The sequence below is a fragment of the Alligator mississippiensis genome, chromosome 6 (assembly GCF_030867095.1).
Source record: "Alligator mississippiensis isolate rAllMis1 chromosome 6, rAllMis1, whole genome shotgun sequence".
Classification (NCBI taxonomy): domain Eukaryota; kingdom Metazoa; phylum Chordata; order Crocodylia; family Alligatoridae; genus Alligator; species Alligator mississippiensis.
The window spans coordinates 16,368,216-16,384,681 of record NC_081829.1 but is presented as its reverse complement, the minus strand read 5'-3'; the positions used below and the strand labels follow the sequence as shown (position 1 = coordinate 16,384,681).

Here is a 16,466-nt window from a genome sequence, read left to right as displayed (position 1 = left end):
GCAGAGCGACGAAAGCGACCCGGGGTCAGACCCGGCGCGCACAGAGTTAAGCTTTCACACCACTTGACACTGAGATCTAAGACTGGTTTCTCCAGTGACTCCAACCTCCCACATAACCCAGTTTAGTGCCTCTCAGAAATTCAGACAACTTTCATTAAACTGAAACTCACAATGACCTTTCTTTCAGAAATTCTCTTTTATTTATTAACTTTATTTTCTTTGTGTTTTAGTTTCTCCCCGGCCTCGTCTATGTAGCGACAGGCTTCAGTACCTGCAAACTGCTAGACTGCTCTGTCTGACTCAGGTAAGTCTATCGTCGTGTCTCTTTAGGGATAAACCCCTTCTTTCCTGAAATAAAAAAATAAAGGAACTCAATCCAAACAAAATTAAACAAAGCCCTGCCAGGTTGGCATCTCTGAATTGCTCACTTTCTTCTGGATATATACATCCAATTAAGGGTATCCTGTACCTTTAACCCAGCAAACTGCATCCAGTATCCTGACTCATGTGAGTCTGCAGACATTTCTCAAAATGAGTGAAAGCAGAAGGAAAAGTTTTACTTGCGTCAGTAGGAGCTCAGTTGCCTTCCTCTGGCTAGCCCTTCCTCTCTGGTGCAGAGCTCCATCATCCACACTGAGCTCCCGGTAGTGCTTCCCCCAGCCAGTTTCTCCCAGCTTATTGTAGCTCCTAGGAACTTCTTAGCCAGCTGGCTGCTGGCTTGCTACCACTGCAGCCGTCCCACCCATCCTCCGGGATTCCAGGACCTCTCTCTTCTCCTTCATCTGGGTCTCTTTTTGCTCTTTCTTCCTTCTGGGGCCACTTTAGCTTTATGGAGCAGCTGCTCCAGAACCACAGCTCCTGGGGAGCTCTTTTTTCTTTTGCCAGCTCCTGCTGGCACTTGGTAAATATCTCCACCTTCTCCTCTTCTCTACGTGGCATTTTCAGCCACAAACAGTACGTGATCTTGAATGTTGCCTCACTTTAAGAGATTGAGAAGCGTAAGCCTGCACTGTGTGTCAAGTGTGATTTCCAGATCGTTACTCACAAACTGCTGGTAGTACTGCATATGCCTGGTGTGGCAATGAACCATGCATTCCACCTTGTGAGCACAAGCTCTTGTGGCAGTGACACAGTGCCATGTGGGTCCCCACTTTGGCTGGTGATGGAATACCTAGAGCTTATGGCTTGGACAGTGCTTGAAGGATTTCTTGAAGGAGGACACCAGGCCATCCACATCAGGGAACTGCATGCCCCAGATGCCACTTACCAAAGAGAGAATGTGTGCATTGCAGATGACATAAATTGCACTGGGCATTGTTCCGTGGAGCACATCAGAGAAAGCCTTGCACATGTCCATGGCATTGTCACACAGAAATGCTGAGATCTTGTTAAATTCTCAGCCATAGTTGACAACTGCCTTCTCTACAGCCTGAGCCACAGTAGCAAAATTGACAGATGTGAGGCAGATCGGTTTTGTTTGAAAAACAGGCAGGTCCCAGTCTTTTCAGCTCCTATGTACAAATAAAATGTGAAGCATGTAGTTATCTTGAGGGTTGGTGGCTTCATCGGCCATAACGGAGAAGGATTCATGCTCTTCCAATGCAGGAGATAGTCTTAGAGAAGCTTGTTCACACATGGAAAACTACCAGCTTTGGGCAAATTGTGGTTCTGGTCATCCCTTAACTTAGGGTGACCAAGTTTCTTCAGTGGGATGTTCGTTGCTGTGAAAGCCTCCATGAGGGAAAATGCCACTGCTCAACTTGCCATGCTGCTTTTCATGGTCCTTTTAAAGAGTGAGGACACAGTCACTTGTTTCTTGCTCTGACCTTCAGGCTCTGCAGCAGCCTTTCACTTCATGGATCTCCCAGCACTGGCCCCACAGTTGCGGAGCTGGCACTGGGAGATAAGGGTCTCCCAGTGCTGGCCCTACAGTTGCAGAGCCAGCACTGAGATCTTCCTGTTGGTGGGGGCAGGGGCACCTGTTCCCCACCCAGCTCCACAACTGTGGACCTATGCAGGGAACAGACTGGAAAGATTGTTCCCCGTTCAGCTGTACACCCACAGAGCTAGGTGGGGAACAAGCTCCCCAACCTGTTCCCTCTACAGCTGTGTGCTCATGGGGCTGGGTGGGTAACAAGTCCCTCATACTGTTTTCCCCCCGGCTCCATGCTCACAGAGCTGGGTGGGGAACAAGCCCCTCAGCCTGTTCCCCATCCCCCCAGCTCTGTGCTCATGGACCTGAGTGGGGAACAAGCTGCCAAGCCTCCGCCTGGCGTGCAGGGTGGGGGCTGGGAACTGTCCTGGTCAGGGACAGGTCCCAGTCCCATGCATTGTTCCCCTGCAGCAGCAGGCAGCCCCCCAGGGCAACGAGACAGCTCTGGCCTGGTGCTCCTTGCAAGCCCCTGGGCTAGCACCTAGAGCTATCCCCAGTGGTAGCAGGGGCCTGTTGCAGGGTTGCAGCAAACATGGTGCAAAGAGTAGCAAATCTGCTTCCTAATCCCCAGATGTGTAGATGTCTGCCCCAAAGCACTTACTCAAGTGTAGTTTACACCAGAGTAAACTTAGGCCAGATCAATGCATATGTAGATGCACCCAGGAAGGCAAAACCCCTACAGTCATTGCCAATCCTGAAGTGAGAGGGGAAAAAAATCCATTCCTGACCCTAAAATTTGCAATCAGTGGATGCGTCTACATGTGTGCCTGACTGCACAGCAACTACCATTACTGCACCATGTCAGTGGTGCATGGGTTGTTTGTGACCCTATTACACAGTAGCAACAAGCTACTGTGCAGTAGCTAATTGCCACTGCTACTGTGCAGTAGCGTCAGCATCACAGTTTGTGCCCACCAACACTACATCACCACAGTGATGAGCTACGTCATTGTAGCTTGTCGCTACGGCAATGTAGCATCTCATATAGACATGCCCAGTGTGACCCTGAGAAAAAGAACAAGACCTTCTGGATTCTCTAAGTGCTGGCAGTCACTGTACCCATCCCAGTGCATCAGAGGAAGATGAGCCTGCCCCCCCCCCCCCCCCTTGCAGAAGCCAGTAGCATTTACAAAAGGAAAAAAATAGCTTTATGGCTGCAACAGGTGACCAGAAAAATCCCTGAAGTATGGGATTGTCAGACATGTATTATATTGCAACAGAGTTACTTCTTTGCACCAACATGCAGTAGCATAGTTGGCAACAAGGGCAGCAGCTACTGCCACTGCTCTCTTGGCTGTTGTGTTGCCAATGTCAGCCTGGCTTCATCCCACTTTTCCATATGCAGCCACCGCCCAGGGTGCAGAACTGTCCTGTTACACGACTGCCAACAGGTCAATAGAAAATTCTCGATTCCCTGTAGCACATACATTGAGTGCTGATCCAACAACTCTATGAGAGTATGCCTTCCATAAAGTTATTGCAACCATTCTTAAAATGATTCAGTTCTTTTCCACATTGCTTAGCTCCAAAACTTCACTCCTCTCTGAGTTTGAGTGCTTAGCCAATAGCTATAGCTATGAGGGCTAACACAGGACTCTGACCCTTCATCTTCCTGAGCCAGAAACAAGTAGCAACCATCATGGCAACTGCATGACATGCAGTGTCTCCAGGTGTGCTTCTTTTCCAGTGAAGAAAAAAAAGCTTTCCTACTTAATACACACACCCTTTTGGTGTCCCTGGATAGGCCTACTGAATTCACTTGGACTGAGAGATTTTATTTGGTATAGAACTTTTTAATTTTGTTGAATGCTTGACTTAGAAATGGGAAGCTGCTTGGACTGAGACATGTTGAGGATTGTGAAATCTGTTCCCGGGCTAGGAGGATCATTTACTTAAACTTGCCAAACTGGTTTTGCAAGGGAGGGAGCTCAGATTAAGCTGGAATTCAGGATCTTCCCCCTTTTTTGAATTGACTTGATATGGCGGGTTCAGTGAGAAAAGAGCTTTCAGAAGTAGAGAAAAACAGCTCCAGGATCTGGGAATTAGGAGGGGTTTTGTGAACTGGACCTGTTTGTACAATTTTGTGACAAGTGGTCTTCTCAGATCACCTCTGGACATAAATCCTGGGTAAATAAAAAGACAAAGAAATGAATCACCCTGATGGAGCTGCTGTTGACATAGAAAGCTTTAACTGAAGAGCTCCAAAAAAGCAACAACTGTTAAAGACAGTGAAAGAGGAGTCAGAGAGGCTACAGCAAGAAGCAGCTCTTTCACAGGCACAAGTAAAAGCATTGCAAGGGACATTTTTAAAGGATGCAGTGGAAATGATGAAATTAGAAAAAAAAACAGGTGGAAATGTACAAGACTGAATGGAGAAAGCATATAAAGAAGCAGCATTATGGAAACAGAAAGCACTGGATGCCAAAAAAGCAGTGTGGGAAGTTTTAAAATATTCTCAAAATAGAGTTGGTTCTCATCATAATCAATACCACCAGAAGATAAGGGAGTTAGAAGCTAGATTGAAAACACCACGAGGAATCATGGTAGCAATGCAAGAGGGATGCATGGGTGTGGGAAGGTCTAGTGAAAATGAATTGGAGGCCTGGGATGATGACAACCCAAACCTAAATTCTCCCCATTATGTTTATGAAACTAATCACTAGGATGAAACTCTTTGTCTGTCATCCCTGTATGCCCCTTTATGGAGGGACTTGCAGTGGTTAAATGATGTTTGTCAAGAAACTATGGCTCCCGTTGTTGAAAAGACCTCCACCCATATGCAGGGAGAAAATGGGCCACCAACAGCCCTCATTACTCAGCTCTTATCCACACAGGATGCAGTTGTAATTGCTAAAAAACTGGGACCCTTAAATGCGGATAATTTATGGCAGAGGTTCCCAACCACTGGGCTGCAGGCGGGTTGGCTGCTGGGTTGTGGCACAAGCCCCCTGCTTGGACCCTGATTGGTCTGCCCAGGTGAGCAGCTTCCAGGGTCACAGCTGAGCTTCCAGGGTTAAAGCCAGGTGGTGGGGGAGCCCCGGGAGGGAAGCAGCTGGTTCCACAGGCCCTGTCCTGCTCCCATCAGGCCGTGGTAAAAAATAAAGGTTGGGAACCACTGATTTATGGGATTGGTTATATTCCCTAAATCAGGCATGGCAGTCAGATAAACTGACAGTGGGAGATGTGATGAAATTGTAAAGGTGGCCTTGGAAGAAAATAGTTCCTTACTCTCTGAAAAGGTTTATAAGGGTGAAGAAGAAAATGTAATGGCCATACTAAGGGATATTGCAAGACTATTTGTGGGAAATGATGGGATGCTATCCATGGTGTCCAGACATGTGCAGAAACCTGGTAAAGATGCAACGATACTTACACATAAGTTGTGGCTAGCCTTCCAGTTGGGGGTCAATTTAACCACAGCCCAGCAGGGGCAAGATATGAAGGATGATAATCCATTATTTAAACAGCTTCTGTTTGAAGCACTCAACAGAGAAATGAAAGGCAAGCTCTCATTGCTGTGTGACTCAGGGTCAGACTGGGAGACAATCCAGAATGCAGTAGTGTGTGTGTGATACAATAATGAAGCCTATCAGAAAGGGAAAGAAAATGTCTTAGCTGTTACCTTTAGTAATAATGGACCAAAGGGGACAGGACAGTCTGTGGGAGAGAAAAAGGAAGGCTTTCAGGGAACCAACAGGAAGTCAGAATTCTGGAGAGCACAAATCTGGCACCAACTTCTTAAATATAAAAAAAAAAAGAGATAGATGATCTGCCTACTGTGGAGTTACTTTGATTGTTAGCCCACCATGAAGAAGAGGAAAAGCCAAAACCTAACAGCCCTGCCTACTGTGGAGTTACTTTGATTGTTAGCCCACCATGAAGAAGAGGAAAAGCCAAAACCTAACAGCCCGCCTCCGGACAGTGTCTGATAGCCCCTTTTTTCTAGCACACATAAAATATGACAACTGGGGGCATCCTAGTGAATGTGCAGTTTAGAAGTGATATAAATGGTCAGGCACTGAGGCAAACAATATTAATGGACATGGGTGCTTCATTTTCAATTGTGAGCATAAAGGAAGCTCCATTCTCACATTGGATGCAGGGAGGGGAAAAGTGGCTTGAAGGGTTTAATGGAAAAGAATCATTAATAACCTTCTCACAGGTGAAGCAATTTGAATAGGGACTCAAAGGGCCCAAGGCACATTTGGGCTCATAAAATTGGGACAGCAAGGAATATTGGGCATCAGTAGCTTAAAAAAAATTACAAATAACAATGGATTTGAGTAATAACATGGTGTGTTGTCAGATGACAGGTGACATAGTGGCTAAACTCCCCCATGTGGTTGTGGCAAGACATAGATGCACTGCTCTCAAAGCTAAAGAAAGCATAATGAAACCCAAATGGGAAAAGGATGTCCAAACTAACCAGTAAGTTCCCACAGGTATGGGCCCAACAAACTGGAATGTGGAAGAATCAAAGCAAGTGTTAATTACTGGACCTAACTCCTTACCCAAAAAACAATGCAAATATACAACCGAGACTGAAAGCAGACTACAGGAAACCATAAGTACTTTGCTAGAACTGGGGCTGGTGGTAAAACAGCAGAGTACCAACAATACCCCAATTTGGCCTGTAAGAAGAGCTGGTGAGAAAACCTGGAGATTGACAGTGGATTATAGGGCCCTCAATAAGATAAGTCCTATGACAGCGACAGTGGTAGCAAAGTACCCCAAAGTGATGGCAGCAATTGCCAGAGGAGCAAAGTGGTCCTCGGTGCTAAATTTGTCTGATGCATTATTTGCCATTTCCCATAAGCTTGCCTTTAGATTCAGAGGGAGACAGTATACCTTTACTTGGGCACTATAGGAATTACATACCATACCCACTATATTCCACACTCATATGATGTGCATGTGGGTCAGATTGGATAACCATGGAAAATGTATTTCATATGTAGGTAATATCTTGATACACTTCAGTACCCAAGAAAAGAATATAGAATTGTTAGGATGCATTCTAAAACTGATAGAGCAGACAGGTGTTAAGGTGAGCCCTAGTAAGGCACAATTATGATAGCAACAGGTTTCCTATTTAGGTGTAACTTTAGGGCTAGGGACAGACATTCGAAAAGCTGGAGCCTGAATTGATTCAATCTTTGCAGGTTAATCTAACCTGCCTAAATTGAACCAATTTGCAAGTGAATAGGCATTCAAGAAATGCAGGCACATGCCTGCAGTGGCTCAGGCCAGGCACCGGGGGGGCACTAGAGTTCACCCTTGGCTGCAGGAAGGCTGTGCTGATGGGGATGTGGCCAGCCCCAGCAGTAGCCTCAAGTGACCTAACCGGGGAGGGGGTTTAATTCCCCCCTCCCTGTACCACTGGCATGGACCCAAGCCAGGGTCTTCCTGGTTCTTCCCCTTTGCTGCTGCAGCAGTGGTGGCAGTAGTGGTGGGGAGGTAGGGCGGTTGGTCAGATACTGGCTGGTATGGCCCCCTGAGGCAGAGGTGGCAGGGAGTGGGTTTATTCCCCCTTTAACCCCACCTGCCATCTAGGGACTGAAGCCGGGGTCTGCCAGCCCCCACTGCCACCGGTCGCTCCTTGAATGGAGTGAGAACTGGGATAAGCTTTTGTCCTGCCCCCTCCACCAGATGCCACAGGGAGGGGGGAAATAACTCCCTTCTCTGCCCTCTCACGTAAGGGGGCCATGCTGGGTGGCCTCTGGCCACACTCCAACCTCTGCCACTGGAGTAGCAAGGGAGTAAGGACCTTGATGGCTCTCAGGGTTTTCCAGGAGCACAAGCCTCTTCCTGGTGGGGAGCTGCCATGCAGGCAGGGGCAGGAGCGGGAGCCAGGGCTGGGCAGGCAGAGCTGCCACAGGCTGTGCGGGTGGAAGCTTTAGCCCTGCAACTTCTGCTCAGCATATGGAGAACTGGTTCCAGCAGGGGATGCTTTCCATCTGCCCCCCTTGCAGGGCTGCTCATTATGCTGGGCAGGCAGAGTGGGTGGAAAGCAACCAGAGCTGGAGCCAGAGCTCCAGGTACTGGGAAGAAGTTACTGGGCTGAATCTTCAGATTTGGCTGAATCAAATCAGGGACAAAGATCTGAACCAACAAATCAAATCACTGTCCCTGACTCAGGCTGAATCCAAATTGAATACAGCCCATTTCGCACCCCTTAATGAGCATCCCTGGGGGTGGGGGAGGGGTGGGAGAGCGGTGGAAAGCGGCTGGAGCCTGATCTCCATGCTTTGAGCAGAATTCACCAGGCTAATGCTATTCTCTGCACACAAGTGGGAGAGGGAGTAACCACTGGAGGTGAGGGGAAGCTGCTCTGTGGCTGGGCCTGGCAGGACTGTTCTGCTCCCCTTACCTCCAGCTGCTGCTCCTGCTCTTGCCTCGCCATGCACTGCCACTCAGGGCATGGGGAACTTCAGCCTGGTGGCTTCTGCCCACTGCCTGGAGCTCTGGCTCCAGCTGCCTTCCACCCATTCCAGCTGCCCAGCATGATGAGCAGCTCCTGCAAGGTGGAGGGCGGGGGGAGGGGGGGCGGATGGAAAGCAGCTGGAGCCAGAGCTCCATGTACTGGGCAGAAGTGGTGGGGATAAAGGTTCCACCCACCCACCCACCCAAAGCCATGTGGTGGTGGCAGCGGCAGATGGAGGCGAGGGAGGCAGAAGAGCCCTGCAAGCCATGGCCAGTATACAGCTTGTGGTGTGGCTGCAGCTGGTGGGTGCTGCACGGGACAGCGTCATGGTGGGGACTGTGAACCCCACAGTGGGTGGCTGCCAGGCTCTGGGCTCACTGGCATCTCTGAGCCAGCCTGGGCAGCCCCCCAGCATGAGCCAAGGACCCAGCCCCTATGGCCCAGCCCAGCCAGGCCCCTGTTTGTCTACCCTCAGTAGCACCTGTGGGCCAGCCTGGGTCAGCCCAATGACTCCAGCCCTGCAGCTGTGGGCAAGGCAGGAAGATGGTAGGGCCATGCTGGCTGGCTCTAACCATGCCCCGCCTGTGCTGCTGGAGTGGGGAGAGTGGCGAATGCCTGATGGGCTGCTACACCCTGGCCAGGCAGACCTCAGCTGCAGTCCCCTGGTGGGAAGGGGGGAAGGGAATAAATCCCTTCCATTCCCCATGCTCCCTTTGCCTCAGGAGGCCATGCTGGCTGGCCATGCCCTTGCCCCTGGCTAGAGAGCAGAGGGGCAGGGCCATCCCTGCTCTCCAGAGTAGAGAGCACAGCTCAACCCAGGGCTGCAGAGCACGCTGGGAGACTGGGGGACTCTGGTTTAATTTAAACCGGGAAGGGGTCTGGGATAGAAGTTGCATAAACCAGTTTGACACAAATGAGTTAAGTCTAATGCTATATTCAATCAGGTTTGTCTTAAATTAGTTTCAGCCATTTTGAAATTGGTTTATGTGCACTGAACTTATGTTCTGTTACAGGTTTAAACCAGTTTCTGATCACTTAAACTGGTTTATGTGTAACTTGTGTCCCTGGCCCCTGACAAGAAGGGCAATCTCCAGAGAAGCAAAAGATAGAGCTGAAACAGAAGTTACCAGCCACCACTGATGTTACCACCCTGCAGTCATTCCTGGGACTGATGGGATTCTCTTGGGAGTTCATAGAGGGGTATAGAGAAAAAACAACTCCTCTATACAAGCTCCTAAAAAGGAATTTCCATGGGAATCAGGAATGGAGCAACAAAAAACAGTTAAGACTCTTAAGGAAGGCTTGGTACAAGCACCAGCCTTGGTTTACCCTCAAATGAATAAATAATATGTTGTCCAGTTAGCAACCATTGTGCAACAATTTGGAGCAGTGCTAAGTCAAGACCATGGCACCAGCCTGCCTGTGGTATATATGTCCTGGCTCTAAACCCTGTAGAGCAAGTCTTCACCTCATGTAAAAAAAAATTCTGGCATTAGCATGGGCATTGCTGCATTGGGAGTATCTGGTTGGTATGGCTCCAGTAATACTAACAAAAACACTCCCCCCCCAATAAAATACATACTTCAAAAATGATTTAACTCCTCACAACTAAAGGCACAGAAAGGAAATTAATGAGGAATAAAGACCCCATTATCAACTATGTTTCAGGTATGATTCAACAGACCCAAAAGGATGGCCTGAGCAGTGATTTAGTGAAGACCTATGATAAGGATTGTGGTTATAATAAAGAAGAAGAAAAAGTTATGGGTATGCTTGTGGACCAAAATAATGCAGCTAAAGGAACTAGCATCAAAAAAAGTACCACAGAAAATTGGTGGGATAAACTGGCCCATTGGAACTTCAACCAAAGACTTATTCACATTATAACTCATCCCCTTATCATTGTATTATTGATTCAAATTATTGTTATGTATATGTACTTTGGTTATATCTGTCTATGAAACAATAAAAGCAAAAAATGAATAAACAATATGTTCTTGCTATTATGAAAGGAAAAAAGGATAGTAATATAGTTTTATTTCCTTGTTCTCTTTTAATATATACATTTTAAGTCTTAGCTTAAATGTTATTGGCTTTTAGGGTTGTGCGAAATTTTGCTTGCTGTTTCAATTTGACACTGTTTCGACTCATTTCGAACTCAAAACAGTGAAATCGAATTGAAACGAAGCACTGTGAAACAGCCTCAAAACAAAATGAGGCTAGTTGAAATGTTTTGAAAGTTTCAAAACATTTTGAGTTTCGAAGCAGCCAGCAGCCAAGTGGTAGGAGACAGGGGAGAACCACGGCTATGATCCCAGCAGCTCCGCAGCCCCATGTGGCTCAGATGGGAACACAGCCCTGGCTCTCCCTGCCTCCTGCCGCCGGGCTGCGGGAAGTTGATCACAGCGCAGGGGAAAGGAACTTAGTCCAGCTGAGCTGAGTTCCCATCCCCCCAGCACTACTAGCTCAGCCACTAGCACTGGGGATGGGAACTCAGCTCAGCTGGGTGGAGTTCCTTCCCCCAGCCCAGTGGTAGTGCTGGGAAGGGGAACTTAGCCCAGTTGGGCTGAGTTCCTTTCCCCAGCCCCATCCTACTAGCTACTAGTGCTGGGGATGGGAACTCAGCTTAGCAGGCATCAAATTTAGGTGTGATTATTTAAAGCACAGTAATGCACATGTAGACGTGACCCAGCACTAACTTTAGTGCCAGGTCTGCCCAGCCACTAGGGGCACATGGCACTAGGGGCACATGGCATTAACTTTAGCACCAAGTTCACTAACTTTAGTGCCAAGTCTCTGCACATGTAGACACCTGCCAAAAATCGCTTAATGTCCATTAGTTTAATGCACATTAAATTTGGTCGTGCTTAAATGTACATGTAGATACACTCACTGTTTAAGCTGTCTAAGCTGTGTCTTAGCTTAAGTGAAGTTTTTCTATTATTCTTTGTCATGTGCTTGAAGTTGCAAATTGATAAGTTCAATAAATGCTCTCTTCAGAAAATGGACTATTCTTGTTGAAGCATTTATAAATTCAGTGCCACTACCTAAAGTCTAATATTTAGTCTGGTAACAGCCCCTATTTGGTGGGGATAAAATTGGTGGGGAAGGTGCATGTGGTAAGTGAGAAAATATGGTATTGGATCTTATGCCAGTTTTGCTTTTCAACCTAACAAGTGCTTCTTCCTACCTAACATTCAGTTTATGAATGTGTTTATAAAAAGTAATCACATCCCCTCTCAGTCTCCCTTTTTTAATGGTAAACAAGCCAAGCTCCTTTAATTTTCTGGCGTAAGAAAAGCTTTCCATTCCCTTAACTGTCTTGGTGGAATTTCTTTGTATTTATTCTAGTTTAAATTAGCCTGTTCTGAAAACTGGTGGCCAGAACTGCACACACTATTCTAAGTAGGGTGCCTTGTGCAATGGTACTAATTCTTTCCCAACTAGACTGAATACAATCTGTCTAATGCACCCTAGAATTGCATCAGACTTTTTCACAGCTACATTACACTTGTGGCTTGTTGTCCTTCTGTGACTAACCAATACACCCAGGCCCTTTCTTCCTCAGTTGTCTCCAGGCTCTGTGCCCCTCTCTTACAGCCAAGTACTTCTTATTGGTCCTTAAGTGTATGATTTTGTATTCAAGCTGTTAAACATACCATTTCTAATGGTCTACTCCATAGCTGACATGTAGGGAGTATACAGGGGGGGTACGTGTCCCCTGCTGAGACTGGCCACTGCCAAAGCTGCCGCCGGCTTCTACAGGTGGTCACTGCCCCCACCTCACTGCCAACCTGGCTGCCAATGACTGTGGGCAGTCCCTGCTCACCACTTGCTGCTGCCATCAGCGTGGAGAGTGACTGTGGGCAGTCCCCACTCGCTGCCTGCTGCCCCTCCCCCCTCACTGCTGACACCACTGCGGCTGCCTGTGGGTGGTCCCTGCTTGGCCTGCACTCACTGCCAACATCACCGTGGCCACCTGCGGGTGGTTCCCACTTGCTGCCACCATATCCCTGCTGCCAACACTGCCGCCGCCACCTGTGGGTGGTCGCCATGCCCCCCCAGCCTCAGGAGGCACGTGTCGTTCATGGTCTACTTCATAAGATTATCTAAATCTTCCTGTATAATAATCTTGCCTTCTCCTGTAGTAGCAATGTTCCCCCTCCCCTCAGCTTGCTGTCACCTGTACATTTCATAAGGGCACTTTTAATTCCACTACCATGATCATTAGTAAAAATTTTGAAAAATAGGTCCTAAGACTAATTCCTTTGGAACACCAGTGGCAACTGATCTCCAGCCAGATAACTCACCTTTCAACACAGCCTTCTGTTGCATCTCTTTGAGCTGACTCCATATAAATGAATTTGCATTTATGAAAATTAATGCCACCCCCCAGTAAAGAGCTCTGGTTTCAGTTGCTACTGCAGGCAGCTGAAGCTTCCAGGTTTTGTTTTTCTTCTGCTCTAGCTGTAGTGTCATATCAGGCTTTTTTTTCTGATCCACATTAAAGTGTTCCACACCCACAGGAATGATGATAACTGCCAATCATTTTTGAAGAACTTTGCCCAAGGCATCTCTGGAGCATTAGTGCAAATGTGAAAGGTCATTCAAGAGAGTAGCAAACTGATCTGAGGAATAACAAGCTGCAAGGATCTCCATTTCCCTTTGTTACTGATCCAATGCCTCAAATCCAAGTGAACCCATCAAATTTCCCCATCAACAAGGCTTAACTCACTCACTCCTGTTGATGTGCTGGGCCCTACTTGAGCACCATATGTTTCCTGCCTGCCTCATGCTCAGCTCATGATAGCTTGAAGAACCATGTCTGGGATAAACTCAGGGTGCACTCCATGAGTGCAGAAGGAAGAGAGGCGGGGGACATGCAGGCTACTAGGGAGAATGCTATTGGGAGGAACACTGCTTCCTGTTAGTACCCTCTGTCTACACTCTCTGGAAGAGGTCAGGCTAGATGAGGCCATGTCTATTATTTTTTCTGCTCTTTTGATTGCCTTATGAGCAGGGATCCGGGTTTTCCATTTCCAGTCGAAAAATGCAAATTTTCTACTTTAAAGTAGACAAATGCAGATTTTCCCCTTTGAAGTGGAAAACTTTGGGTTTCCCCTTTTGCAAACAAATCTCTGACGGCTGGCAGAGTTCCAGCCTGAAAGAGCTGCTTGCAAAAGGGTGGTAAACCCTAATCTCTGTTTGCCGGGGGGGGGGGGGGGGGGGAGGGAGGGAGAGGCAGGGGTGAAGGGGGAAGGGCTTGAGGATCTGAGTCAGCCAAGGCTAGCTCAGTTTCCCTTTCCTTCCTGTGGCCTTTGGGGTAAGTAGGGATTTTGAGGGCTGGGGCTTGGGAGTGGGGGCATCTGGGGGGCCCTTCTGGCAGGCCTGGTAGGGCAAGGGGCTGTAGGTCAGGAATGAGGGAAACTGGCAGGGCTGGGGAGGGGATCCTCTGAGGGTCACACAGCTCGGAGGAGGGCCAGAGCCTGCAGGGAGAGCTGGCAGGGCAGGTGGGGGCAGGGCAGAATGGGCGGAGGGGTGCTGGTGAAACTGCTAGGTTTGGGGATGGAGGCTGCAGGAAGAGCTGGCAGGGATAGGGGAAGGCAGGGAAAAGATGTGTGGGTAGGGTCTGGAGGAGCAGGCTGGGGTCCTCAGGCACTCTCAGGCTGGCATGAGGGGACCTGGACAGCATCCCTGCGCCAGGACCCAGCCCCTCCATGCCCTGCTGGGGGCAGGGATGGGTGGGCAGGGAGGAGGAGGTGGTGCCAGTGGCCATAGCACTGCAATTCCAGGGATGCTGAGGCATTCAGGGCATTACAACTGTAGCATCCCGTGATCACTCTGTCCCGTTCCATGGGCCAGGGCAGATGCAGGCTGCTTCATCCCCAGCCATGCTGCCTTATTCTGCTGTGGCTCGGGCTGGGTCTGGGAGCAATACCCAGCTGGGGTGGTAGTGGCAGCAGCTCCGGTGGTGGCTTGGTGTGGGAGGGAAGCAGCGTGCACTGTGCCCCTGTCCACCACACCAGGTGCCTTCAGAGCAGAGTTGTAGGCTGGGGCGCTACTCAACTGGGGTGATGGTGGCAGTTCCCAGTGACAGTGATGGCAGCACCAAATCTTCTGGTCTGCCCAGGTTGCAGCCCCATGCCCCATACCTGCAGAAATCTGGGGGGCACGTGCCCTTCCATTCTCCCCAACATGCCACCAATGGGCATACCCAGACCACCCCCGTGCCTCTAGAGTACCCACAATGGTGCAGGGTAAGTTTGGGCTCATCCAAGCTTGGCCCCTGATGGCCCAGACTGGCCCCATGCCATCAGAGGCCCCTTAGTGTCACAGGGGCAGTCTGAGCATGCCAAAGCTTGGTGCATGGCTCCAATAGCACAGGAGAAGTTTGGCCCATCAGGGACCAAGCTCTGGTAAGTCCAGACCAGCCTTGCATCATCATGGAAGGGGCAAAGCTCCAGAAAGCTACCCACTTCCTCTGCCCTACACACTAAAGGGCTGGGACCTGGGGGCAGCTGGGGTCTCCCCTCTGGCAGGGAGCTATGGGTTGCAAATGAGAGGCACCTCTGGCTCACTGCCTCCTCTGTCTGTGCCTGAGCTGAAGTGGGGCCCTGCCCTGGGGTTCTGTGCTGCCCCCCACACCTTGGTGCCCTGGGCAGTTGCCCTCATTGCCAACCCCTAAGGCTGGCTCTGTCTGCAAGTTATGCCAGCAGAGCTGGTGCTGGAAGGGCAGGGGGGTGCGGGTCATGCAGGCAAGACTAGGGGGGCTCTGGTTTGGGAGTGAGGGGCACCGGCAATCAGGGCTGCTCAGTGCCACAAAGCAGCAAGGGAGGGATGGGGGGACAGCTGCAGCTGGACCTGCATCCTGGTGATCGAACCAGAAAAGGGGAGCTTTGATTGTTCATGATAAAAAAATGAAAATAAAATGCCAAAATATGTAGGTGTTTATTTTATTATATATACATACATACATACACACACACACACACACACACACATATACATATGCACACAGACTAGGGTTGGTGTACGTACACATACATATTGTATGTATGTATGTATATATATATTACACACACACATATACATACACACACACACACTAGCCAATTGCCAGTCAAGAATGATGCCGGGGGGGTGCGGGCTGGGACAGAGGCCTGCGCCACCCCCTACCCTGCCTGCTGCCATTTTTGGGCCATATGTCCCCCCCTCTCCCCCCGCTGTTGCAGGGCCAGGCTGGGCCCAGCACACCCCCCAACCCTCTCCGCTGCCATTTTGGGGCCTGCTTCCTCCCACTTCCACCCGGCCCACATCCACCTGCCTCACCTCCCCATAAATGATGTGAGGGTGAGGCACAGATGGAGTGCCACCACCCAGCACCCTGTGCCGCCGCTGCATCCAGGGAGCAGGGGAGTAAGGCCAGTGCTGCTGGCCTTATCCCCTGCTATATCCACTCCATCACCGTGCCTCCTGGGAGCATGGCGGGGGGGGGCAGGGGCAAGGCCAGCTGTGCTGCCTCCTTCCCCTCTGTCCCTGCCATCATGGTGATGTCTGGGCTTGCTTTTCTTCCATGCCACAGCAGGCCCAGGCCCATTTCCCCCCCTCCCTCGCACCACCACCATGAGTCCAACCCTGTTCCCCACCCATCTCATGCCACCACCACTGCCTCCACCTCCTCTGCCTATTCTAAATGTAGGTATAATACATTCTAAATGAGCCTCTCCTTGGGATTTGCTGCATCTTGGGGAGTCACCAGGGAGTGTAGGTCCTTCTGAGATACAGGCCCCTTGTTGCTCCCTGGGAAGCTGTAGGGCGCCAATCTCCACTTTTAGATGGTGGCTTTGAAGGGGTGACTTGCATCTTCAGTCAGCATACTGCACCCCCAAAAATCCTAGTGTAACCCGGGTGGTACTCCAAGAGGTACCCCCTCTCCAACTGAAGGGATCAAAGCAGGTGCACAAGCACTGTGGGAGGTGTAGGGACTCTCCTCCCACTATAGAGCAGAGTCAGACCACCAATGGGGCCTTAACCATATACCTTTTAATGAGAGAACAGTACTGGGAACATAACAGGCATAAACCAGGGGATATAGGGGATACTACAATG

At 49.5% G+C, this 16,466-nt stretch overlaps 1 long non-coding RNA gene across 1 annotated transcript in view; it reads left to right on the top strand.

Annotated features, from left to right (window-relative positions):
• Nucleotides 1-10,339, top strand: part of LOC132251250 (uncharacterized) — a 45,298-nt gene extending 34,959 nt beyond the window's left edge. Inside the window, exons 2-3 of the long non-coding RNA XR_009463204.1 lie at nucleotides 231-304; nucleotides 10,026-10,339. This is a non-coding gene — a long non-coding RNA (uncharacterized LOC132251250). The remainder of the gene's footprint in view (nucleotides 1-230; nucleotides 305-10,025) is intronic.
• Nucleotides 10,340-16,466: the final 6,127 nt, after the last annotated feature.